The sequence below is a fragment of the Globicephala melas genome, chromosome 18 (genome assembly GCF_963455315.2).
Source record: "Globicephala melas chromosome 18, mGloMel1.2, whole genome shotgun sequence".
In the NCBI taxonomy this organism is placed as follows: Eukaryota; Metazoa; Chordata; class Mammalia; order Artiodactyla; family Delphinidae; genus Globicephala; species Globicephala melas.
The window spans coordinates 13,340,274-13,367,686 of NC_083331.1; the positions used below are offsets into that span (position 1 = coordinate 13,340,274).

General features: G+C 35.0%; 2 long non-coding RNA genes across 2 annotated transcripts in view; one reads left to right on the forward strand and one right to left on the reverse strand.

Annotated features, from left to right (window-relative positions):
• Positions 1-27,413, forward strand: part of LOC132593815 (uncharacterized) — a 168,302-nt gene that overhangs the window by 139,820 nt on the left and 1,069 nt on the right. Inside the window, exon 6 of the long non-coding RNA XR_009559690.1 lies at positions 23,847-23,991. This is a non-coding gene — a long non-coding RNA (uncharacterized lncRNA). The remainder of the gene's footprint in view (positions 1-23,846; positions 23,992-27,413) is intronic.
• On the reverse strand, positions 16,007-27,008 carry LOC132593817 (uncharacterized). The gene is made up of 3 exons (XR_009559692.1): positions 26,925-27,008; positions 26,197-26,295; positions 16,007-16,375 (listed from the first exon to the last, which is right to left on the reverse strand). It is a non-coding gene; the product is annotated as an uncharacterized lncRNA (long non-coding RNA).

The following is a 27,413-nucleotide window of genomic DNA, read 5'->3' on the forward strand; positions in this document are numbered from 1 at the left end:
AACTAACAAACTCTCCTACTAATATAGTTTGGACAAATGAAGACATTCTCACCTTCTCCTGCTAAAGGGGAGACACAAACAGTCACTGTCACACAAACAGTGACAGTCCCACAGTCACAGCGCTCATTACTGGGTAATGTTACAGCATCCATCTCTGGGAGGTGTGAATTATTCCCCAAATTCAGTAGCAGTCTCACCTGAATGTTCTGAAAGTAAACACTAAATTATAAACTTCACCATTACAACAATCCTATTTAAGATAATAAATAGCAGGAGAAAAAAGGAAATAACTAGTTTTATTAACAAAAATATGTACATAATAATAGAAAAAAAATTCATAGCTGCTACTGTTCTCATTCCTGCAACTAACTGGTCATGAGGTCATTATAGACACTAGTAACTTTCTATTTCTACTTCCTACTTCCGTCTGTATTACCCATTCCATGTTATCTTTACCTTGTTGAGGACCTCAGATTTCCCCAAGATTCTTTATCTTGTGCAATGGCTTAGACCTTCAGTTTTCAATTGTCTGACTACAGCTCTTTTATGACTGCCATAGGACATGAAAGTAACAAAAGGTACCACCTGTGAGAAAATTTTGGCCCTCTAGTCTCCCTGTTTAACAACAGCCCAATTTATCATTGGTAATCAAAATACGTCACCCCAACCAGGGAGAGTAACTCTCTTTCCATATTGGTTCAGTGTCATGAGGAGAACCAAATGGCCAGGTGGCAGTATCAGCTTCCTATTCAGCTTCCAATTCAACTATTGTTGGGCCCCTTGGCAGAAGTATTCCTCCATTGGCAATGAGGACCTCCAAATCAGCAGACTTCAAAGTTGTAAAAATGGAAACCAACAATTTTGTGAAAGAGTGATTAGGTAAATGAATGAGAGAAAGCTCTCCCATTTCCCTCTCTTGATTTCCAGATCTATGTGTTCTGACTATTGAAGAAATAAATTGATCATTTTTAAGGTAAGAATAAATCTGCTCTGTGGACTTAAAGCCCCATCTGTTGGACACTTTCTTTACCATTGATATAGCTACTGAGGTACCTGTGTAGGAACAAAGACATCTTCAGAAAGCAGTTTGAAAACTACTGCTCTAGGAGGTTTATAAGCTGCTTTCTATATGACAGAACACCATTGCTTCAGTGTTTCCCGATTTGTGTCATAACGGTGTTTTCAGATGACTCTTCCACTGTACTGCAGTCCAGCCTGCAAAAGGGAAATGTAATTTGCAGCCTCCCATGCTCAGTGTAATAAAGCACAGCACAGAAGAGTTAAGTTTGGAGTTGAGACAATGGTTTGTTAACCAGCCTTGAAGGAAAGATAGGGTACAGATACTACATGCCTTTGCATCACAAGTGAAGTTTGAACTCATTCTAAGGGTTATGATATTAGAAACTTTTACAAGACAAGCATACAATTTGATTCCCTTTTTTGAAATAGCACTCTGACTGCTACGTAGAGAAGAGATGCCCTTTTTGGATATATGTTGGATGAGATGCAGAAAGTGAAGATATTAATTGTGAGACACATTAATCCAATAGAAGATGTTGAATAGGTAGTTGGATAATCTGATACTCAGTGAAGTGGCTTGAACTACTCATATGAATTTGAAAGTCATCAGCATATGGAAACTATTTAGATAATAAGATTTAGGCCAGAGATTGGTTAAGATCACACAAAGAAAAGTGTAACTAGAGAAATTGAATTAATTAGAGATGGGGTTCTTGATCTTTCCAACGTTTCTAAGTCAGGTAGGAATGTATGCATATTGGGAGTCTGATCTGATAAAGACTCTGGAGGCTAAGTAACTCTTGAACATTGTCTCCAAATAACTCTTGAAAATAATTCCCCAAACATAAAATCTGGTAAGAATAGATTGACTTTTATCTAAAGGGTGGGCAGTAACTCAGTGCCCTAGCTATGTGGCACTTTTCTCAATATTAGCTGTGGTTCTGAGCCATTTATGCAGAAAAGAGTTGAAAATTCTTGCTTTAACAGGTAACAAGAAGTGTAAGTTTGACCCCTTCCATAGAATGGACACTGGTCTCAAATAATATTGACATCAGGGCCCAATAATCATTACAGAGTTAACATTTTTCAAATGTAATGCATACAAGTAGGAGGCCCAAATTTAATTTTTTTGTAGATACATTTTTTTAATGTGACTTTATTTGGAAATAGGGTCTTTTTAAAAATTTATTTGTTTATTTATTTATTTATTTATTTATTTAATTTATTTTTGGCTGTGTTGGGTCTTCGTTGCTGCATGCGGGCTTTCTCTAGTTACAGCAAGCGGGGGCTACTCTTTGTTGCACTCCACGGGCTTTTCTCATTGCGGTGGCTTCTTTTGTTGCGGAGCATGGGCTCCAGGCACGCAGGCTTCGGTAGTTGTGGCGCACAGACTCACTAGTTGTGGCTCACAGGCTCTAGAGGGTAGGCTCAGTAGTTGTAGTTCACGGGCTTAGTTGTTTGGTGGCATGTGGGATCTTCCCGGACCAGGGCTCGAACCCGTGTCCCCTGCCTACATTGGCAGGCAGATTCTTAACCACTGTGCCACCAGGGAAGCCCTCAAATTTAATTTTTAAGGTTTGTTTTTCCCCCTTTTAGACCTAAATTATTCCAAAAGGGCATACTGTTGGCACTCAGATAAGAAATAAAATCTTTAGCAATGAAATTTTCCTTCAAGTATCAATGAAACAAAATAGTCAATATTATAGGGGCCTAAGGGGGGGTTCATTTGTATCTCAGATTGACAAATTCTACTGATCATCACAAATAATATATCTTTTCCTGAGAGCCTCTCTAGGCGATTGATTCAGTTATGTCTGGAGTGGTGCCCATGATTTGGTATTTTCCAAAGCTGCACGAATGATTCTGGAGATCAGCTGTATTTTGGAATAATGTATCTGAATGTCCCTAAGAAGGACCCTAATGAGAGTGAATTTTTGGCAATGCCTTACAGTTGAATTAGCTGGTCAAGAAAAGGTAATGGCATATGGTCACAACAAAGATAACGCCACAATTATTTTAAAGAGTGAAATTTTTTTACCAAACTGAGAATCAAAGAGAGAACCATTTAATTACAAATAATGATCGTCTAGCTAATTACCACAATACCCAGAGGAGAGTCTGCTGCACTTAGAAGATATGTCAATATTCATATGGAGTAGCTTGGTTGTCTATGAGGACATGTGCCTGTAACAAGCCACCCACCATGAATGGTAGCTTGTCAGAGACATCCAGGGCCCAGAAGACCTATCTGACAGCTGCAGATGAGTGAGAAATTATCAAGAGTTTCCAGTTGGGTCATTGCGATATGATCTCTTTCTGTAACGTATATATCATTTCCCTTTTACTGCACAGACTATTCAGCTACAAGGTCTTGTCATAAACAAACCTCGTTAAGATCCTTCTGACGGAAATTGAGATAACAAGGATATTTATTAAGTGATGTTTAGATGCAGTGTTTCCCCCAGCTAGCAATTCAGCTAAATGAATAATTCTGTTCTGTAAACACAAGTCCCTGTGTCTAGATGCATTGTTATTGTTTATATCAAACAGTGTTCATTAAGCACATCATCTTATTTATTTATATACTTATAGTTTTCTTTACTTACTCCAAGTGAGTTTGTGCCTCCTGGAAGACTATACATTATAAAATCCCACCATTTCTTTGCCAGTTTATGAATATAAAAATTATCATGAGGGTCTTTATGCACTAGCACCTCTTGCAGAATAGTCGATAACCCTTTCAAATTCTCATGCAAAAAAAGATTTTTAGAATAGGTCCTAGAGTCACACACAGTAGGGAGATCAGAGACACAATGCAAGAAACTAGGATTGTCACAGAGCTCCTACTCAAAGCAGTCCCCACTTTACCCCAAATATTAATTTTTCTTGCTCTAAACTGCTGCAGAAGGTGAGAAATATTGAGTGTAAAGAACTATGGACCTTATTCATACCAACACTGAATGACGGTGAACAGGTTAAATCTTTCACGTTCCTTTTTGTTGGGATGATGCCTTTGGGAATCTTAAATCAGGAATTTGACTCTAAAATAACAAGACAGTAACAACTTAATAAGCACCAGCAGCAGCAGTGAGTAGCGGCAGCTTCATCATTCCAATGACGTTATCATTGTAGCTTCTATTTAATAATAATCTCTAAAATGTTAGGCTGAGTCTTAACACTTTACATTCTTTAAACTTTAATTATATTTAATCAGCCCATTGGTCCATAAAGTAAGTATTATTACCGCTATTCGAGGTTTGTTATTGATATAAAAATAGATATCTTAGATTACATTAGTAACAAAAGTCCATTCCAATATATAAAGCTATTAGGTTTAAAAGCAAATCCTTAACACCTTTACAGGAAATATATGAGGCAATTTGTGTATGGTTAGGGAAGGTTTTCTTGATTCAAATTTTAAAAGCATGTATCACAAAGGAATATTGTCTTCATCATGATGGAAAACAAAGACACTATAACACTTTTTTTTAATGCTATAAGCTGATGCAGAACTGATGTGACTCAACTTTTTCTTTCTTCATTCAATTATACTTTTGAATGTAGACCTCTCTCCAGTCTCCACAACAAAAGAGCAATCAAAGTTAAAGTTATTGTATTGGTCATCCATAAAACTGATATTCATTGTTCACCTTCGAAATGAAAAAAAAGAAATAGAGAAATGAAATAATAAGGAAAAAAATAATTAGAGTTACCTTGAAAATACTGAAATGTTTAAAAAGCTACCACCAGTGTCAGAGGACTCCTTAACCTCCACAGATCTTGGTCACAAAATAATAAGTTGTTTGGAATTTTTTACTAATTCTGTTTAAAATTTTTCTTTAAAAATTCATACTAAGCATCAAAAATTAATTACTACTGTTACAATAATGTATTTCAAAAAATTTTATTAGAAATATAATTTTGATATTGTTACAGAATGGATTATATATGCAAAGTTTCTAGTGTGTTTAAATAGCTTAATAACTATTTCTATTCAAAATAATAGGTAATATAAACTTGTCCAAGATAAATTATATTCTATACTAATATATTTTTGACAAATTTATCTATTCCTTAAAAATAATGGGGACTATAAGGCAGTTGTCTATAAGCAAGAAAACAAATCTTTCTTCCAAAACAGAGTATACTTGACACAGTAAAACTAAAAATGTAACCTCAGCTTTTGCTCTGTAACTGAAAAAAGTAATTGAGAGAAAACACTGCTCACAAACTAATTATATACTTTTCTAAGATACCATTTATTAAAAACACAAGACCCATCTGGCTTAACATCTGCAAAATTCCTATAATTAAAAATGAAGAAAATAAACATAGTGGAAGTTATTCAAGGATTTTGTACACTTCACTAAATTTTGTTTTACATTTGACTATAACAGAGGAATCTATAGGAATTATACTTTCTTGAAACCAAAGTTACAAAATTTTGTGATCTAATTTTGAATACCTGATTTTTATTCCACCTACATTAACATTTGGTTTCTTCTACTGTTTATTATAAACTTGATTGTATAATGAACTTCTTCATGTCTCTGTTGCCCTGATGAGTCAAACATGGCTAAAATCAGACGCTACTAGGTCCCCAACCACTGAACTGCCAAAGGGAACTATTTTAACTAACTGATTTCATCAATCACTAATTTATTCATTCATTTGAAATATACGTTCAGTGACAAAAATATAACTTTCAGGTAATATTCTAGGTGCTGATATACAGCAATGGAGAAAACAGCAAGATCCCTGCTTATGTAAAGTTGTTTGATAATTCTTTTAAAGTTTTGGCCCTAAGCACAGAAAGAGAACTCAGACTCCAGGATTGTGCCAAACAAAAGAGGGATTTCAATCACTTCTTTCTGTCTCGCAGTAAAAAGATAAATGATTCTACTCCTAATTTTTCATTTAGGTCAAGCCATTAACTAGGCTAGAATAGTTAGAAAAGGGTGAGGTCACATTCTCAGGATTGCTAAAAGAATGAGAAGTAGATCAAAGATTCTTTTCTGATCCTGGAACACTATATGGTGATCCAAGTGCATAGTTATGAATCCCGCGTAGCATTTTTTCACTTTAAGTTTTAGTTTAAAGATGCTTATGCAGTTTTCATATATGCCAGGCATATCCTAGGCACACAGAAAGTATTCACTCATTTAATCCTTCTGAAAACACCATAATGTACATATGACTATTATCAGACTTTTACATATTAATAAGACTCAGGTACAGAGAAATTTAAGCACTTTAGCTAAGATCACACAGCTAGCAAGCGACAGAGCCAAGATTTGAATCTAAACACTTGAAATCCAGAATTCATGTTCTTGACACGTACAAATTCTGCCTTTCACATATGCAAGGAGTTATGTTTCCTGGGACCTTAAATAGACTTCATGTGAAATATCAGACTTTTTTTTTCTTTAGTTATTGGAAAAGAGTCAGTTGTTATAATACTTCAAAATATGCTAAACTGGTAAAGAGATACAATTTTGAGCAAAACTAATTCTGCAACTATACTGTCTCATTGAAAAAAAATTCATGTGATTTTTTCTTCTCCAAGCCATGGGGATATGTGTTTAGCAGTTTACTGAGTTTTAATGGGCCTTAAAAGGCTGTCAAAAACACATTATTTACTTTCAGAAAAGACAGAGTGGGGAACCTCTGCAAATAAAGGCAACAAAAACACTGAGAAAAAATTGTTAAAACCAACGCTTTGGAACTCTGAATATTAACCAATGATTTGCAACAATCTCAGGAACATTTATTCAAGAAAAGCTGCTGAACCTAGGTGAGAATGGCAGTTTATGTCATTTTAATTTGACCTATTCCTATCTCCAACTCCCCAACTTAGAGTTGCCTTGAAAACTGGTAGCCCTGCGACCCCTAAGCTGTGTAAACCAGCAGTGTTGCAGACACCCGAGGGGGCAGATGAGTTTGGAGCTCCTAATGAAGCTTGTCCCAGAACGTCATCAGTGACCAATCTCACAGGTCCTTGGAAAAGCTCCATTTGCAGGATGTTGTTGTTATTTGACTTAATTTTGGAGCTTGTTCCATGAGAAACCCCATCTCCAGGAAACTGGTTGAAAAAAATCAAAGGCAATAGTTTACCACACAACTCTCTACGGCTGTAAATATGAGCTGGAACAAATAAGAGGTTGGGCAAAACATACAAGGAAGATCTGTGAAACAAGATATCCATAGGGAGTTTTGAAAAGCACTGAGATATTCCTGGTGATCTAGAGGACAGTATATATATGCAGGACTATGCACATGCCAGGAATAGAGGATCTGAATCTACCACTGCTAGCTGACCTTGAGGTCCTGCATAAACAGAAAGAAAAGGCTACATCAGAGTTTTTAACTGCCTAAGAACAGAAGGTGTATCCCAACACAAAGAGCCCCTCAACAAAAGATGTAAGACTTAATGTTTCAAGGAATTAAATGAAACCTCTAATGAATCAATAGATGATCACTAACCTAAGTGAACACGCACTTAAGTAGCCACACTCTACAAGGAATAGAAGACTTCAGATAATTATTCTGGGAAAGTCACTAAACAACATCATCAAAACTCTGGAGATGAAGAGAAATCTGATTGCCAGGATTTCCACACAATATTACCTAAAATGTCCAGTTTTCAACAAACAACAAAAATATGAGACAGCCAAAGAAAAAGGAAAAGAAAGAGCTGCCCATGCACATGAATAAAAAAAAAAGCAGTCAAAATAAATTGTCCCTGAGGGAGCCCAGACATGTAAGATAAAGACTTTAAATAAGCTATTAAATAGATAAAGGAAATCACATCTAAAAAAATTAAAGAAAAAATATAACAGTGATGTCTCACCAAGTAGATAATATCAATAAAGATAAATAGATATTAAAAAGAACCAAGTAGCAATTCTGGAGTTGAAAAATGCAATACTTGGAAAGAAAATTCACAAGCAGCGTTCAACAGCAGATCTGAGTTAGCAGAATAAACAATTGAGGACAAGTCAAATGAGAATAATCTGCCTAACAGAAAGAAAAAAAAACAATGAACAAAAGTGAACAGGCCTCAGAGACATGTAGAACACTCTCAAGTGTACCAACATATACATAATATGAGTGCAAGTAAAGAGGAGACTGTGAAAGAGACAGAAATAATATTTGAAGAAAGTATAGCTGAAAACTTCTCAAATTTGATTAAAACAATTTAATCTACACATTCAAGAAGCTCAAATAATGCCAAGTAATATAAATTCAAGGAGTAATATAAACTCAAATAAAACAAAGTCAAAACAAGAATGTGTCTTGATCCACATCTAGACTCATCATAGTCAAACTGTCAAAATCCAAAGATAATCTTCAAAGCAGCAAGAGAAAAATGACATCTCATGTACAACAGAGCCTCAATAAGACTCAAAGCTGTCTTTTCATCAGAAAAAAATGGAGACCAAAAGGCTATGTGTTTAAGGAAATCTGTCAGATCACTGACTACTGAAGTAATGGAACAGAGGTTTCAGTGGCAACACAATACAAGGAATACATTTTTGCAAAGATAGTTTAGAAAAGTCAATACACAACCTTTTTTAGAAAGCTCAGTACACAAATGGATTACTGCAGTCCTTAACAATTAACAACAGGAAAACATAGTAGAGAGGAGAACCTGATTTCCAGAGTTACCACATAATATTATTCAAAATGTTCAGTTTCTAACAAAATATTACAAGGCACACAAAGAAACAAGATGGTATGGCCCATTCATGAGGGAAAAAAAACTGGCAGAATCCAAGACTGAAGAAATCCAGACATTGAACTCACTAAATAAAGACTTTAAAAAATTGTCTTAAATATACCCAAAAAACTAAAGGGAACCATAAAAAAAAAGAACAAATGTATAAACAAATAGGAACTATCGATAAAGACATAGAAACTGTTACAAGAAACCAAATAAAAATTCTCAAGCTGAAAGAGCACTAACCAAAATGAAAAAAAAAAAAAAAGTTACCAGAGTGATTCAATAGCAGATTTGAGGAAATAGAAGAACGAATCAGTGAACCTGAAGATAGGACAGTTGAAATTATACTGTTGGAGGAGTAGCAAGAAAAAAATATTGAAGGAAATGAAGAGAACCTAAGGGACCTATGGGACACTAATATTGTACCAACATATACTTAATAGGATTCACAACAGGAAATAATAGAAAGAGGTAGAAATAAAATTTGAAGAAATAATAGCCAAAAAAACTTCCTAAATTTGATGAAATACATGAATCTACACAACTAAGAAGCTGAAGAACTCAAATTATAATAAACTCAAAGATGTCTAGACCAACACATATTCATAATCAAACTGTCTGAAACCAAAGCTAAAGAATCTTGCAAGCAGCAAGAGAGAAGTAAATTGCAATATACAAGGAATCTTTAATAAGATTAATGGCTGATTCCTCATTAAAAATGTGGAGGCTAAGGAAATTCCCTGGCAGTCCAGGGGTTAGGACTCTGTGCGCTCACTGCCAAGGGCCCAGGTTCAATCCCTGGTCGGGGAACTATGATCCCACAAGTCGTGCAGCCAAAAAAAAAAAAAAAAAAACAATGAAAAATGTGGAGGCCAGAATGCACTGGGATGGCATATTTAAATGTTAAAAAAAAAAACCTGTCACATAAGAACTATATATCCAGAAAAACTGCCCTTCAAAAATGAAAGAGAAATTAAAACATTCCCAGATAAACAACAATGGAGTGAGGTTGTCTCTGGTAAACCTGACCTAAAAGAAATGCTAAATGGAGTCCTTCGGGTTGAAGTGAAACGATATTTGAGAGTCACTTGAAACCATTTGAAGAAATAACACTAGTGAAGGTAAATGCATAGGTAAATACAAGCATACCTCAATGATATTATGGGTTCAGTTCCAGACAACCACAATAAAGTCACACAAATTTTTTGTTCCCCAGTGCATATGAAAGTTACATTTACACTATACTATAGTGTATTAAGTGTACAATAGCATTGTGTCTGAAAAAAACAATGCACATAATTAAAAAATTTATTAGTAACAAATGCTAACCATCATCTGAGCCTTCAGTGGGTCATAGCAGTAACTCAAAGACGACTGATCACAGATCACTGTAACAAATACAGTGATAATAAAATGTATGAAATACTGAGATAATTATCAAAATGTGACACAGAGACATGAAGTGAGAAAATGCTGTTGGAAAAATGGTACTGATAGAATTGCTCAGTGCATGCTTGCACAAACCGTCAGTTTGTGAAAAACACAGTATCTGTGAAGCGTAATAAAACAAAGTACAGTAAAAAGAGGTAAGCCTGTATAAAATCCAGTGTTATTTTATTTTTTGGTTTATAACTCCATTTTTTATTTCCTACATGATTTAAAAGACAAATGCATCAAGCAATTATTTTTAATCTATATTAAAGGGAACACCATGCACAAATGTGGGTGAGGATTTGTTGAAATTGGAACTCATGTGCTGAGGGAATTTAAATGGTGTGGCTGTTATGGAAAACACTTTGGCAGTTCCTCAAAAGACTAAACAGAATTATCATATGATCCAGCAATTCTGTTATTAGCTATATATCCAAAGGAATTTAAAACAAAGCCTCAAACAGAAACTTGTATGCCAGTGTTAATAAGAGCGTTATTCACAGTAGCCAAAAGGTGGAAACAACCCAAATGTCCATGAACTGATGAATGGATAAACAATATGTGGTATATACATACAATGGAATATTATTCAGCCATAAAAAGAGTGAAGTTCTGATACATGCTATCACATGAAAGAGCCTTAAAGACATGATGTTAGGTGAAATAATCCAGACATAAAAGATAAATATTGTATGATTTTGCTTATATGCATTACCTAGAATGAGCAAATTCACAGGGAGAGAATGTGGACGTTACCAGAGACTTAGCGGAGAAGTAGTGGGGAATTATTGCTTAATGGGTACAGTTTCTCTTAAGGTAATGAAAAAGTTTGGAAATAGATAGTGGTGATGTTTACACAACATTGTGAATATAATTAACGCTACAGAATTGTTCACTTAAAAGTGGTTAAAATGGTAAATGTTATGTATATTTTAATGCAATAGAAAAAATACAAAAAAGCCCCTGCTCCCAACTCTTCTGAGCCTTTCCAGCATCATTCACTTAGTAATATTTAAGAGCTCTCCTTTCTGTCTTAAATAACTAAGGTTGCCCTTTAAAGTTATTTACATTTGTTTGACCTTTGTAGAAGATGAAATTATAATCTTCATCTTCTTATAAGCTTTCTCATACTTAACGTGTATTGCAAATATCGACTCTCATACAAAATCAGCACAAAATGTTCTAATCACTTCTAAAGCATCCTGTATTTCAATCTTTTTCTTATATCAGGCTTTCTTTGTCTATGTTTGAACTTTTCCTGGTTTCTCTCAGGTTGGAGAAAAACTAGAAAATGCACTTCAGGTGAACTGTATCAAACACTAAATATATTGCAAAGCTAAATTTTTGCCTTATGAAAATCTGATATCTGTCTAACTTTAAAAAAAATAAGTGTGTATGGCTTTTTCTTTTTTGTCTTTCACTTACAACTTCCAATTCTCATTTTGTTTTTTGTTCCCAATTTGCACTACATGTTTATTCTTGTTACTTGCACAGAAGTAATCTCTGTAAAGTTCCATTCTGTAGCATCTAGTCACTCCTATAAAATGTCTTTTAATTTTTAATTCCATCAGGCTAAGTGCTGGCCACCTCCCTCAGTGTCTGCCACGAACTTAATGAAAATGCTCACTAATCCATCTCACAGGTCAGATTTGCCATTTACCTCTCAGGGCTCTGAGAGAAATTAATGAGATCATTGTTCTAGTGCTCTTTGGATACTGGCATTTTAGGAAAGCTATGCCAAAAGTCTCCAAAGATTTGTATTATGAACTTGTTCATGAAAGATAAATTTTATGATTTTTACTAAATGTTAAGAGATTTAGGTATTCAAAGGCATGGACTCAGCTTTTGGAAACTTGAAAGGCATTAGCTAAAATCAGAGTACGCTTACTGATATAACTGTACAGATAATGTAAGGGTTGATGGAGAATTTAAATCAAAATATCTATATGATATAAATATCTAAAAAACAAGTTTACCGTATCATTTATCATATCGTGGGGAAAACAAAATGAAAATGATTCAAGAGGGATATTACTCATTTACTGTGTTTGAATAATACTCATTTTTATTGTAATAATATTATCTAATCATTCTTAGAAAGTTTTGAAAACACATATTAAGAAAATTATCCATAATTCACAACAGAGTTCCTTCAACATTTTGCCATGTTCCCCTTGATTCTTTGGCTATATACGTATTTTTAATGATGCAGAATAAATGCTATATTTCTAGGAGTATGTGCTAATTCTAAAGGTATTATTTCATTACACCATACTACAGTATTTTATACTATATGGAAATATCAAAAGATAAACATAAAAATGAAATTAACCAAATTTCTACCACTGATAATATTTTGATATAATTCAAAAATATACTTTTTATGCATTTCAAAATTTTCAGTTCACTTTTTAACAGAACTGCCTATTTTAATAATTTTATTACATGAGAATGAATGTTCATCACATAAATATCAGGTAATAAAAATATGTAAAAGAAAAACTTTAAAAATCATGACTAACCCCATCAAGTAGAGACATCACCACTAATATTTTGGATTATAGTTACTCCTCATTTAGATATAAATGTGTATATCTGTATGGATGAATATAGATACACAGATATAGGCATAAGTTATAGACTGAATTTTGTGTCCTCCCAAAATTCATATGTTGTTACTAATTCCCGATGTGATGGGGAGGTGGGGCCGTTGGAAGGATATTAGGTTATGAGAATGGAGCCTTCATGAACCAGACTAGTGCCCTTATAAAGGAGGCCCCGGACAGCTTCCTTATTCCTTCCACCATACGAGGATACAGTGAAAAGACAACTGCCTGTGAACTAGGAAGCAGGTCCTCATGAGACACAGAACCTGCCAGCACCTTAATCATCTTAATTGTGTACTTCCCAGCCTCCAGAGCTGTGAGAAATAAATTTTTGTCATTTATAAATCTTTCAGTTTATGGTATTTTTGTTACAGCAGCTGAATGGACCATACAACATAGGTAGATACACAGGTAGACATATAGATATACAGATATATGCATAGTGTTTTGGTTTTTTTTTTCCGGTATGCGGGCCTCTCACTGTTGTGGCCTCTCCTGTTGCGGAGCATAGGCTCTGGACGCGCAGGCTCAGCGGCCATGGCTCACGGGCCTAGCTGCTCCGCGGCATGTGGGATCTTCCTGGACCGGGGCACAAACCCGTGTCCCCTGCATCGGCAGGCGGACTCCCAACCACTGCGCCACCAGGGAAGCCCTGCATAGTGTTTTATAATCACGTTTATATATCAATAACTAAATACAATATAAAATATCATGCTTAAAGCCTGCGTAATATTCCAATACAGGGAATGTGGATGTGGAAAGACAATACATAAAATGTATAGGACATATGTTCTGATGTCAAAATGCCTGAATGATCTCATTACTCTACTGCTGACAACATGTCATGGGCTAGTTTTTTGTAAAACCATATCTGTAAAATGACAGAAAAGATAAAATCATAACAGAATGTATAGTACATCACGAGAATTAAATGAAAGTTTCCATATGATAAATACCTGATAGTATTTGCTCATTGTCGTCAATTAGCATTTATTAAGTACTTATTAAGCGCGGTCTTGTTACGTGTATTATCCCTTATCTTCTGGCAACTCTGGAAGGTATGTATTACCATCATTTTACAGATAAGAAAGTTGTGTCTTAGATTAAGTAACTTGCATATTGTTATGCATACATCTATTAAGAAGAGTTGTGATTTAAATTAATACCAGGTACCTCATTTGTTCCCACTTAAGTAATTACTTTTTGTCACGTTTAGTCTAAAGGAGTTAACGTCAGAATATAAGTTATTGACAGAGACTTAACAGAAATTCATCATCTATGGGAATATATAATCATAATTGAACAAGATAAAGAATTAAAATGTACTCTTTGATTAATAAGTTCTACAGAATGTGAAAAGGTGATGATTAAACTATTCCACCTGAGGTAATGGCAGATATGTTATATTTAGGGACACAAAGAAAGCTGGTCTTGCTAAGCATGGTGTTTATTTCCGGGAAAGTGTCTTTGTAGGGTCATATTGTTTCCAAAATGGTAACTGAGACTTAAGAGAACCATACCTCTGACTCTAGAATGACTGGATATTTTGAATGCCTTAAACACCAAAATTTATTCTGTAGAAAATCTGAGCATCAATCATGTTTTTCAATAAATAAATAGTATTAAAATGAATTGCATATTCATCTCTTTAAAGATATTATTCTATGCAATTTCTTTTAAAGATTAAATGAAAAAAAAGATTTTCTAAACATTGTATACCCAGACCATATCAAATTCCCTGCCTTGAAATACATTTTGAGAAAAAGTACAATACGGCAGTATTTCAAAATATTTCTGACCTTGAATGTATAAAACTTGAATGTTGACAAAATATAGATTTTCCACTACTTCTTTCTTACTGTTAAAATATATTTCATGGTGGGTTTCTTTGATTTGTTTTATTACCTTAATTAGACATTTCATAGTTCTCAACTGCAACAAATTTTTACTTAGAGTTTCTCAGGGGCTTATCCCAAGAGGGCACAGTGAGGAATCAAAAGAAGTATAAATGCTCAATCCTCAGAGAGAAAATAAAATAACGTTCTGCATACCAAACTCTGTGCTACAGAGACGCTTTCACATACAGAATCTTAGTTATTTTGCATATCAGTAAATGTTCTCATTTTAATTTATGTGTTAATTAAACGACCTGAGTCTGTATAGTCAGTAAGAGTCAGGATTCAAACCTTATTTTAGTAGCCCACCTAAAGCTCTTTCCATACTTCTGTTAGCATGCAAAGCATAGCATGCATATTACATGTATTACATCTACTAGCAGACACAGAAGAGTCACATGTAAAGATTAGTAGCAGTATAAAGTAGTAATTGTTAAGAGCTGGGGCATAGTGATACAGAGGGTAACTGCTAATATGTAGCTGTATAAATGTTAAGATATATGTAACATACATTTTTTTCTGATTCCCATAATCCCATTTAATTTTGACCTCTCTTCCAACAACATCTCCAACCTCAGGGATGGGTCCGTAGTATAAAACTGTAATCAAGTTTATAGGCAATAAACAGAAGAATAATGGTTATATTGAAGGCTTAATACTATATTATTTACAGTATTTTTAGGATTCCAATTATGTTTTATAAAAAGATTAGCATGATTTTTAATTTAGTAATGAAAAGATTATGTGTATTACTTAATGGTACAATGAGTTTTATATTAATGGATGTGTTTAAATAAATAGTTTTATGCCGCCAGTGATAAAATGTTGCCTGGAATAAACTTATTATTGTTAATCCTCACAAAATTCTCCAAGATTAGGTTTTATAATCATTGTTATACAATTAGAATATTAAAACTGCAAAAGATTACGGAACTTGCCCATAGACACGTGTTGCTAATTTTCCTATTAGCCTAAGTGTCCAGGTCTCTGTGACAGGGCATCAGCTTCAAAAGGACTTGTTACCTATTTGTAAAAAGATACTCAAATTAAAAACTAATAATAAACAGTGAAAAGCTTATGTATGATTAGATGACCAGAGTCCTAGAATAGTCACTGTATTAATTTCCTATCTCTGTTGTAACAAATTACTACAACTCGGTATCTTAAAACAACGCAAATTTATTATCTTACAGTTCTGGAAGTCAGAAGTCCAAAATGATTTTATGGAAGGAAAATCAAAGTGTTGGTAGGGCTGTATTGCTTCTGTAGGTTTAGATCTCAATCCATTTCTTTCCCTCTTCCAGCTTCTAGAGGCTTCTCATCGTCCTTGGTTCATGGTCCCCTTCCACCTTCAAACACGGCACTAGCTGGTCAAGTCTTTCCCATGTTACATCATTCTGACACTCCTTCTTCTGCCTCACTCTTCCACATTTAAAGGACTCATGTGAGTACATGAGGCCCAGCCAGAGAATCCAGGATGTTCTCCTAATCTCTAGATCCTTAACTAGATCACATCTTCAAAGTGCCTTCTGCCTTGTTAAGTAACATTTTCACAGGTTCTGCAGATTTTGACATGAACATCTTCGGAGGTCATTACCCTGCCTACCACAGTCAGGAAAGGCTTTCTTGAAGAAAATGATATATAGAGTTTGAGCTTGAATGTTAGAGTTTGGATCAGCGCAGTATAATCTGAGGAAACACTGTAAGACAAGATATGGTGAGAGATTGTTTATAGTGGCCCATGTGTAGAGCCAAGACTACTGTATCATTCACTAACTAGTTTCGTGATTTCAGTTAAGTCACGTAAACTTTCAGGGTCTCCATTTTTTCAAGTATGAAATGAAGTTATTGGGCTACATGAGTGCTATAGCACTCTTTTACCAACCACGTAATACATATACACATTTTTAACTTTTATCATATAATCATATATAATGACTATATTTTTTTAAATTGAAGTATAATTGACGTATACATTATTTTAGTTTCAGTTTACAACACAATGATTTGATATTTGTATATATTGCAAAATATTCGCCACAATAAGTCTAGTTAACATTCATCAAAATACACAGCTACAAAAATCTTTTTAATGAAAATTAAATGAGTGCATTTTTAAAAGGTCGATTGGTTGTTAAGTTCAAACAATATTTATCAAGCCTCTGGAAGGTGCATGGCAGTGTCTAAGCACGGGATAGTCATTGTACACCTTCTTAGCTTAATCAAAGCCTTACATTTCTCTTTTGATAGGGTCATGCATTTTTATTTTCCACCTGACTCATTCTGAAACAAAATGAAAAATTATGTTGTATGTTTGCTTTTCTTTCTTCTTCCATAGCTGCTAATTTTATGGCACTTTTATTCAGTCTCTCATAACTTTTTCATTTAATTAAATTCTTACAAAAATATATTACTTTCAATACTTCAGGTTTGTCAAAAGGAAAGGGAAAGTTATACAGACTCATTATGCATTGTTTGTATTTATTAGTACTTTCTAGGATTATTTGTCATCTTTCCGAGATTTATTGTGCTATTCTCTTTATGTCATACCATTCCTTCATGTGAAATAATTCCCACACCAGAGCTTACTTCATAAAAGCAAATGGACATCGTGATCTAAATTCAATATCAGCTCCCAGACTTGCCACAAGGCTTGCATTTCTACTATTATCACTCTTATGGATTAAAAAAAAAATCTTCTTCTAAGCGCCTACTAAAGGCAATAATTTTTCCCTGATTGGATATCACCATAATACATTAGCAAAGCACAGAGAGCAGGTGCTGAGTAGACAGTTGAAAAACGTCTGCATTTTGGATAACGATGAAGTAGAGGAGGGAAGGCCCAGGTGTGGGATCCTGCTGGAGCTCCATAATGTCCCTCCCGCAGACTTCTTTCTTGCTCTCTAGACAATACCCTAGTTGGGTCTTTATGCCTCCTACCTGTTACTTGTATCAAGATACTATATCACTTATATCACCCACATCCAAAACCACCCCTTCAATCTACCCTACATACATATGCTATCACCCTGCTCTGAAGCTTCTGTAAAATAGAATAGATAAAATTCAAAGGCTTCCACAGCATGGCCCACACTTATCTTTATAATGTTATTGCACTTTTCACAAATAATTCACTATTGCCAAATATGTCTACTGTTCCTTGAATATACATACATCAAGACCCATTTCTACCTCTACCCTTCAAAATAGTTTTCTTGCCAAGGTAGCTTGGACCCTCCTTCTTCTTTCTTAAGCTATCTTTCTAGCTCTGCAAGAAGACCTTATCTTATTTCCTTAGTTTTCATGGATCAACACTTCCTTGAAATTCTATGGCATTTATAGGCTATCCTCTTCATTCATCACAGAGCTAACCACAGGTTTGCTTTCTGAAATGTAGATTGCTCTTCTTATTGTAAACATCTCATCTTCCCAACTGCATCCTAAATCCCTCAGGAATAGGGACTCTATCCTTACCTTCTTGGCATTCTCAATCCATAGCACATAGCCAGACTCATAAATGGTTCTCAGTAGAAGTTAATAGATAATTATGATGGCTACTTTATGTTTTGGTTCAAAGGATCTAAATTATATGTAAAAACCTACTGATATTTGATTATTTGTACATAATAGAGATATATAGGGGTATATTGAATAGTTTAGAAGCCATGAGATTTAGGGGGGGTCACCAAGATAAAAGTCATAACTTTTAAAATGCAAGTCAAGGCTCTGAACTGTGCCCATATCAAGTGTCAACACAAGGATATAACAAATAGCAACTCACATTCTTCCAAATATTGTCATATTTGCTAAAAAAGCACTTAAAACTCATGAGGTTTGAGGCAACTTCTAGATAATATTCTTGGGGATAGAGCCAAACACCTTCCACTTTGCTTCAAAAATTCAAAGCTCTGATATATCATGCTAACTCTAGTTTTTATATCACCAAAAATTATCACACAGTTCAGGATATATAATACCTTCCTGAGGAGATCCTATTTTTCTGGGGACACAGAAATGATTCTTACATCAGCTGAGAACAGGTATGAAGTCAGTTTTCAAGAACTGGCTCAAATATTTCTTTCTCTGGAATATCGTCTCCAAACCATTTTAGAATTAGTTGTTCCTTCCATTGTGTTCCCAAAACACAAGCTACCTTTCTCTTTTATAACATTTACCTCTGTTTTACTTTATAGTTTGTTTACATTTCCATAATTTTCACTAGCCCAACAATATCTTAAGGGTATTTCCCTTTTTGGTTTTCTTTTATATTTGTTTTCTTTTTAATGCTGGGAAATTTGCACATTAAGAGTGTTCCATAAATGTTTGTTAAATGTGTATTTTAAGAACATATGGGGGACTTCCCTGGTAGCCCAGTGGTAAAGAATCTGCCTTCCAGTGCAGGGGACGTGGGTTCGATCCCTGGCTGGGGAACTCAGATCCCACATGCCACGGGGCAACTAAGCTCGCACGCCACAACTACTGAGCTCGCCCGCCTCAACTAGAGAGCCCGTGCGCCACAACTAGAGAAGAGGAAGCCCGCACACCACAACTAGGGAGAAGCCCATGAGCCACAATGAAGAGCCCGTGCCACAGTGAAAGATCTCGCATGCCTCAGTGAAGATTCCACGTGCCGTAACTAAGACCTGATGCAGCCAAAAACTAAAAACTAAAAATAAATAAAATAAAAAAATAAAATAAAATAAACTTAAAAGAACATATGGAAGTTTGAAACTTCTATCACCTGATTCTGGAGATTTATCCCCTCAGGGGCACCTGTCGAGATTGAAGCAAACAGAAGTCCATAGAGCTGATAAAGGAAGTGATCAGGAACAATAGTAAGACTGAAGCAAACTCCTTAAAGATGGAATCACACTTTGACTTTGTAACTCTCACTGTGGCTAAAAGAGTTCTTGGTACATTTTACATGTTCAATGAAGATTTACTAAATGGATTTTAAATCCTACACCGACTGTGATAATTTCAGAGGTAAAGAAGAATTAGCATCAAATAGCAGGTACTCCCTTGCCATTGAAGACATGCTAAAAAATAGAGCTTATATTTCTATCATTTATTCCAGCTGTCTTGCATTTCTGATACTCTTGTCCCTTCCCAATTGCTGAAACTATTAGAATGAACAACCCATAAAAGTTTTTGAGGACTCACTCAACTCCTGAACCTTTTTCTGGTAACAATACCACAGGTTGTACTCAAACCCATGATTTCTATTAAGGGATATAAATTTATATGTTGTGATACAATATGATGAGCATATTACAAAATATGTGGAATCCAGATTTCAATGAAATTGTCGATGTTTAAAGTACCATCTCATTTATAACATCTATGTGTTGATGAATGTGGACAGTAATAATTGACACAACCTCTTAATGCAAACATCAGCATCTATTTCCATTATGGGGGAACTTTTTCAGATTTACTAATTACATATCTGTGGTATCAGTTTACTCTCCAATAGCAAAAATGGCATTCTATGTAACAGAATCATGAATAATTGCAAAGCTCCTTGTACTTAACTGTACCAGATGGCTTAACTATAGAGAGATTCAAATGAATGGTATTATATTTCTCAGACATCTGGAAAACTTCTAACAACATATGGAACTCAAGTAGCACTCCCAGTATTTTTTAATGGCAAAGTCATTAACATTTGCAAAAGTAAAATTCTGATATGGCAGCCTTTTCCCACATCCATTGCTGTTCAGATTCCTACAGTTTTCCTAATATCAACTTATGCAAAACATTTATGTACATGAAGTGACTAGCAATCTATAGATGGTCTGAGTTTCTGTGACACAGGAAGAACTGTGAGAATTGAAAAGGAAAGATGAGCAAAAGAGAGAAAAGTATAATTTAACCTTGTTAGGAAAATAAACAATGTTCCTGAGTAGCTGAGTGTTGTTTTTTTTTTTTTAAACTGGACAGTGTTTTCTCCTCCAATTCTCACCAACTGACAATTTAACTCGTATTTGATTTATTATTTCCAAATTTAGTGTTTAAGAAAGTGGTTTGGGATATACGCAGATCTGATACTGCCTTCCTCTGGTGCCACCCGGTTTATCTGGGGTTTTTTGAGTCCCAGAATTCACTTATTTAGGAACAGTGAAAGGATCATGTCTCCAATATTCTTATGGATTACTAAACAAATTTGTTATAAATAAAATTCATTTAAAGTTATATAAGAAGATTTTTTCAACTAACTCTTGTAAGAATTAAGTAAGTTTAAAAATAATCTGTGAGGTTAGGTGACAATCAGAGTTCAATTAAGACAGTATCTTAACAATCCAATCACTACATACTATATGACTAAATAAATGGATAAACAGAACTTTAACATTTTCAATCTATTTCAAATGATGAAGGTTGAGAAAGAAGGAAGGAAAGGAAGAAAGACATGGAGGGAAAGAGAAGAAGGGAGGAAAAGAGGGAGAATAAGGATCAGGGGAAGGTAGGTGTTAGAAAGGGGAAAAGTCAAATAGGACTTTAGGAAAATCATTTTGGTATAAATTCTATTCCTTAATAGGACATCAAGAAATATAGTTAATTTTTGTGTGTTGCCTTGGGTCCAATAACTACTTAATTCACTTAGTAATGCTAATAATTTACTAGTAAATTCTTTTGGATATTCTAAATATACAATCATAAATCTTCTTAAATGTGTGTTGATGATTTGTGGTATATTTTCAAATATGGTTTCTACCCAGCTTTCCTTTCTTCCTCTTCTGGACTCATTGCTCATATGTCAAAACTTTTCACCATAACCTTATGTCTTTTATGTTCTTTTATATATTTTGTTTTTCTCTCTTGGCATCATCTTGATACTTTTTTACTGATCTACCTTCCAGATCACTGATCCTGTCTTCTGATGTTTTTAACCTTGCATTACAACTTTTGAATTCTTAACTTTGGTTATTAATTTTTTTTTTACTTTTACTATTTTACTCTTTGTGTGTGTGTATGAATTTTGGGTCTCTACTAAAATCCTCCATAATTTTCTCTATGATCTTGTACATATTAATCAAAATTATTTTAATGTCTCTGTATGGTAACCCAAAATATCAATCACTAGTTGGTCAGCTTCTTATAAATAAAATACTTTTTTTCTCTTCATTTTCAGTCAGTGAGCCTACGTGTGTGTTTGTTTTGCTTTAATCATGCTATGTAATTTTGGATAAGAAGATGAACATTTTGTGTACAATATTTATGAGATTCTGGATAATGTTATCTACTTCCAAAGAACTTAAAATCTTCTCTTGGTAGGCAGATAAACAATGAATCACCTTGATATTTTCAAGCATCAGTTTGAGCTTTATAATAGTTGTTATACATCAGGTTTATATTTACCTATAGGCTGTCATACTCACTTGTAGACGATGGTACTTACTTTAAGACTCCTCTGGGGTCTAAGGTCAAAGTTGGACCACACAGCTGCTAATATTTTGGTCCGGCTTTTTAGCCTCCCAGCTGTTTTTCTTTCTGGGTTTCCTAGGGTTTTTCTCCATGCATGCACAGCTGAGGGTCAGCAGTTAACTCACAATTTGTATACAGATTTTGGGGTTCATTTCTCTGCAATCCCCTTCTCTCCAGAATTCTGTTGCTTTAATTTCAATCAATCTGGAAGCCTCAAACTCCAATCTCTTTATTCTCAGCTAAGTAGGGTTGCTGATTGCTGCTTGGTGTTTCTTCCCCCAGTGGGTAAACTAGAAATTTCCTAAGGAGAAAAAGCTGAGACAGATGTGGAAATGACATGGTACACTGTCCTTCACTCAAGGACTCTAATCGCCTCAGATCCTACTTTTTCTTGCTTTCCATTGCCCTTGAACCATTGTGGGGTTTTGTTTGTTTGTTTGCTTGTTTGTTTGTTTATTTATTTTTGGCTGCGTTGGGTCTTCGTTGCTGTGCATGGGCTTTCTCTAGTTGCAGCGAGAGGGGGCTACTCTTCATTGCAGTGCACTGGCTTCTCATTGCAGTGGCTTCTCTCGTGGCGGAGCATGGGCTCTAGATGCGCAGGCTTCAGCAGTTGCGGCATGCCGGCTCAGTAGTTGTGGCTTGCAGGCTTAGTTGCTTGGCGACATGTGGGTTCTTCCCGGACCAGGGCTCGAACCCATATGCCCAGCATTGGCAGGCAGATTTTAACCACTGCATCACCAGGGAGGCCCTAAACCATTATTTTTTAAAATATATTTTGTCCAACTTTGATAATTTTTTCAGCAGTAAGGATAGTACAATTTGAGTTTCTCTCGTTACCAAAAGCAGAATACCTTTCTTGCTCAAAATTTTTATTTTTTTTTTACTGAAATATACCATAATTGTTACAGATTAAGCAACTTGCAAGTACTTAGGAAGAGTCAGAGTGTACAATCACATTCATAGTTACAAAAGCCCATTTTCTTGTATTATATCTTACCTGACAAGATGTATCTCTGCTATGAGTAGAGCCAAAGTTTTTGCTCCATTTTTGTGTTTTTGTGACAAGGCAGGCATGTCCTGTTGATGAATCTGAACACTACATCCTCAGAAACCAATGAGATGTCAGAGAAGAAATTGATAATATAAAGATGTGGAGTACAAGTCTAGACTATTGATGGGTCAAGGTCCCAAGAGACATAGAATGGAATAGGATGAGGAAAACTAAAACAAGAAGAGAGTTAGCCTAGCCAAAGAGGAGTGAAAGTTCTTCCTCAAGACTAGAAATAAAGGAACAGAAGGAGCATTAAAGATGGAGGGTTAGTTATAGGGAAACTGAAGAAGTTCTTATCAGGACTCTGTGGAGTCATGTACTGAGAGAAAACGAGGGCACAGATAGAACTGAGGGTGCAGAACAGTGGGTGAGATTTGGAATAACTTCAATAAAGTAAAGGACAAATCATAAGATTTGATCTTAAGGACTATTGAAGTTCATTAAGAGTTTACCTTAGGTTTGATAACATGGGTTGAATCTCACGGGCAAGGTACTCCACTGACTTCACGATTGGGTTTCTATCTAAGAAAGCATTGCAGGCAAAGCAGAGGACAGATAATCCAAGTGTCGTACATTATAACATCAGGGAATAAGGAATTCTGAGATTTTAATAAATGTCAAACTGAACTGTAATCATTGCCTACTAATATTAATTAGATCATATGTACATTTGAAATCAATTGAAATTTCAGAAAATGTCAGCTGGGCAGAGAGCATGATAAAGCCAACCTAAGAAGTAAGAAGTCTTCAAGAGGAGAAAGAAGGAGCTGGAAAGTGAAAAATCTGAAGATCTTATGGCCAGAGATTGAGATACTCTAGGTGAAACACCTTCAGATGGTAATAAATATATTTATTTTTACCATATTGGAGGGTGAACGAAATCTAGAGGAGGTAAATGAGCTGATTAGGTCAAGAATCTATGAAGCCAGGTTTTTGGTTTTGTTTTTAATAAACAAAAGAAAAAGAAACTTCATTCCATAAGCAATATTTTGAAAAGAATAGTTTTGATGATCTATCATAAATACTAGCTTATATTTAGAAAAATGTGAAATCACAGTTTAAAATTAGAAAAATGGCACTAATGGTGACAAATTCCAAGTGTAAACTTAAGCATCATTAAGTATGAGTATTCTGCCGCTCATCTAATGCTTTTTACTCAATTTTATCAAAAATCCTGTATATTTCAAACACAGTGTCTATTTCAGAGATTTGATACAACGTGTTCTTTTTCATCCATAGTTCTGGTTTCTATTCTTCACTTACAAATGTTTTATAAATGTAAATTATCCAAAGAATGTATTTTTCTTAATTTAGTATGACGTACTTATCCACTTTACAAAAGTGTAGACATACACTTTTTTTAACTAGATTACTCACAAAACGATTTAAACAACACCTTCTGGATATCAGTCTAGTTCCAGTGAACCAATAAATAGCTCTCTAAATTTCTAACTTTCAGTTCGCCAACTTTAGTCTTATTTTTTCACTTTTCTTTCTCAGGCCGTGGTTCTCAGAATATTCAGTGCAGTCCCTGAGAACAATATTATCACACACTTTGAAGCATGAAAATTTTTCTTTCTATGTCTTGCATCCTAGCAAAAGCATTTAATGGGTACTTTTTTACAAGTTATGGATATGATTAACAGACTATACTCTAAGTTCGTTTCAATTGCATGACTACACAGATCGTATAACAGAGGGATATCATCTGTTATACATTCATGAATTAGATCTCTAAGTCTTCTAGAGAAAATGCCCTTTGTGGAAACTACAAATAACTTCAATAGAATAATTCAAAATAAAAAATATGTGAAGGATTTATATTTTAAAGTTAAATCTGATATATGCAAAAATTTACAGTAGCTTTGTTCATAATCAACGAAAACCGGAACAGCCCAAAGGTTTTCAACCAGTCAAAAACTAGTCAACAAATAAACACACTGTAGCACAACTACCTAATGGAATAATATTCAGCAATAAAAAGGAACAAATTAGTGAAACTCACAGCACGGATGAATCTACAATACAATATGCGAAGTTAAAGAAGCAAACTCAAAAGGCTACGTGCTATATGATTCTGTTTATATTACATTCTAGAAAACGCAAGACAGGGACAGAGACCATATTAATGTTTGTTAGAGAATAAGGAGTGAGGTAGAGTGTTTGATGAAAAAAGGACACAGAGAATTTTTGAGAGATGATAAAACTGCTCCATATCTGGATGGTGGTGCCGGTTGTCCAACAGTAGACATTTATCCAAGCTCATAGAGCTGTACACTGCTAAAGAGGGTGAATTTTACTTTGTGTGAATTATACTTCTATAAACCTGGCTAAAAAATGAAAAATCCTTTATTTTAAAATCATGCATTTCTTGGTATGATGCTCTAAAAAGGGTACAACACCACATCTGTAGCTTTCTTACCAAATGTGTTACCTCAATCTAATCATGACAAAACATAATGACAAATAAATGGGCATTCTACAAAATAATCTAATCATGAGAAAACAAATTAATGGGCATTCTACAAAATAACTGGCCAGTACTCCTCAAAACATAAAGACCATGAAAGTCAGAGAAACTCTCAAGGATTATCACAGACTTGAGGAGACTAGGAGATTTGACAACTAAATGAACTTTGAAGGTGTGAATGCTGGACAAGAAAATGTATTAGTAGGACAACTTGCAAAATTTAAAGAAAGTTTATAGAGTAGCTAATAAAATTGTGTTAATGTTAATTCCATGGTTTAAATCATTTTACTGTGGTCATGTAAGATGTTACCATTAGAGAAATCTAGGTGAAGGGTAGGGCAGCCATGCACACCATTTTCAGCTATTTGTAAACCTAAAATTATTTTAAATGAAAAGCTTAAAAATGTAAATGGTCTAGAATTTCACCTTCTTGGTAGAATGTATTTGATAGACCTTCCCATTAGTAACAACATACTTGTATATGTTTGAAAATAATATTTTAAAGCCATCAAAGAGGTGTGAAATCAAAAAGCACTAGATGACCTCCAATACCAAATAGGGAAAATACTTACCTATATGAGCTGATAACTGCTGGCCCTTTTATTTCCTGAGCAAATTTGCTGTTCTTGGACATGATCTGTGATCAAGCATTTTATAGGCAGAGAAATGCTCTAAAAAGAAGACAAAGCAACAGAGATTTCGATGGCCATTTGGGCTGAAATCTAGTGGATGCTCAAATACATTGCCTATTTTATCAACTAGGACATTTGCTAAGTCTGCGGTGGCACAGGAGACTGGGAGTGTGAGCCTAAGATGTAAGGCCAAATCTCCCACAGTCTTGAGGCATGACCCTCCAGCAGGATTCTAGGTGTCTATGCTGTAATTTTCCTTTAAGTATTTCCAGAGATTCAATACTTTTTCTTTATATACCACAGATCTCTCTAACAGCATGAAATATTACAGGTATTACAGCCAAAAAAGTAAGTCCTCTGCAAAGTCTGAACATGTAACAGAGACAGATTCACACCAGAGGGAATTGCAGTAAATCCACGAGAGCTCTCTTCCTCAAGATATTTGTCACATTTTGAATTCACATGAGTGTCTTAAAAGCTAACTTAAAATATCCAGAGGGCATAACTTTCATGGTGAGAGAGGCAGGAGCTACTGATTTTTCTATGAATGGGTTCAAACAGTCAGTGAATTGAAAGAACACAACAATAAGATTCATTAGAGCAAAACACTTAACACCAACAATAAAGAGAAAATCTTATTTATGACCACAGAAAAAAAGACATTTTACCTTTAAAGAAGCAACAATGTCAAGTGTCCAGATTTTCAAGTGTGCATGAAGCATAGACCAAGATAGACCACAAGTTGGGCAATAAGGGCTTCCCTGGTGGCGCAGTGGTTGAGAGTCCGCCTGCCGATGCAGGGGACATGGGTTCGTGCCCCGGTCCGGGAAGATCCCACATGCCGCGGAGCGGCTGGGCCCGTGAGCCATGGCCGCTGAGCTTGCGCGTCCCGAGCCTGTGCTCTGCAACGGTAGAGGCCACAACAGTGAGAGGCCCGTGTACCGCAAAAAAAAAAAAAAAAAAGAAGAAGATATCTAAATGGCCCATAAGCACGAAGAGTTCCTCAACTTCTTTAGTCGAGTGAAATTCAATTAAAACCACAATGTGATACAACTACACACTGCTAAGAGTGACTAAAATTTAAAATGCAGATAATAGTACCGTGGAGTACAGTACCGGAATTAGTTCAACAGCTTTGGAAAGTTGTTTGACAGCAT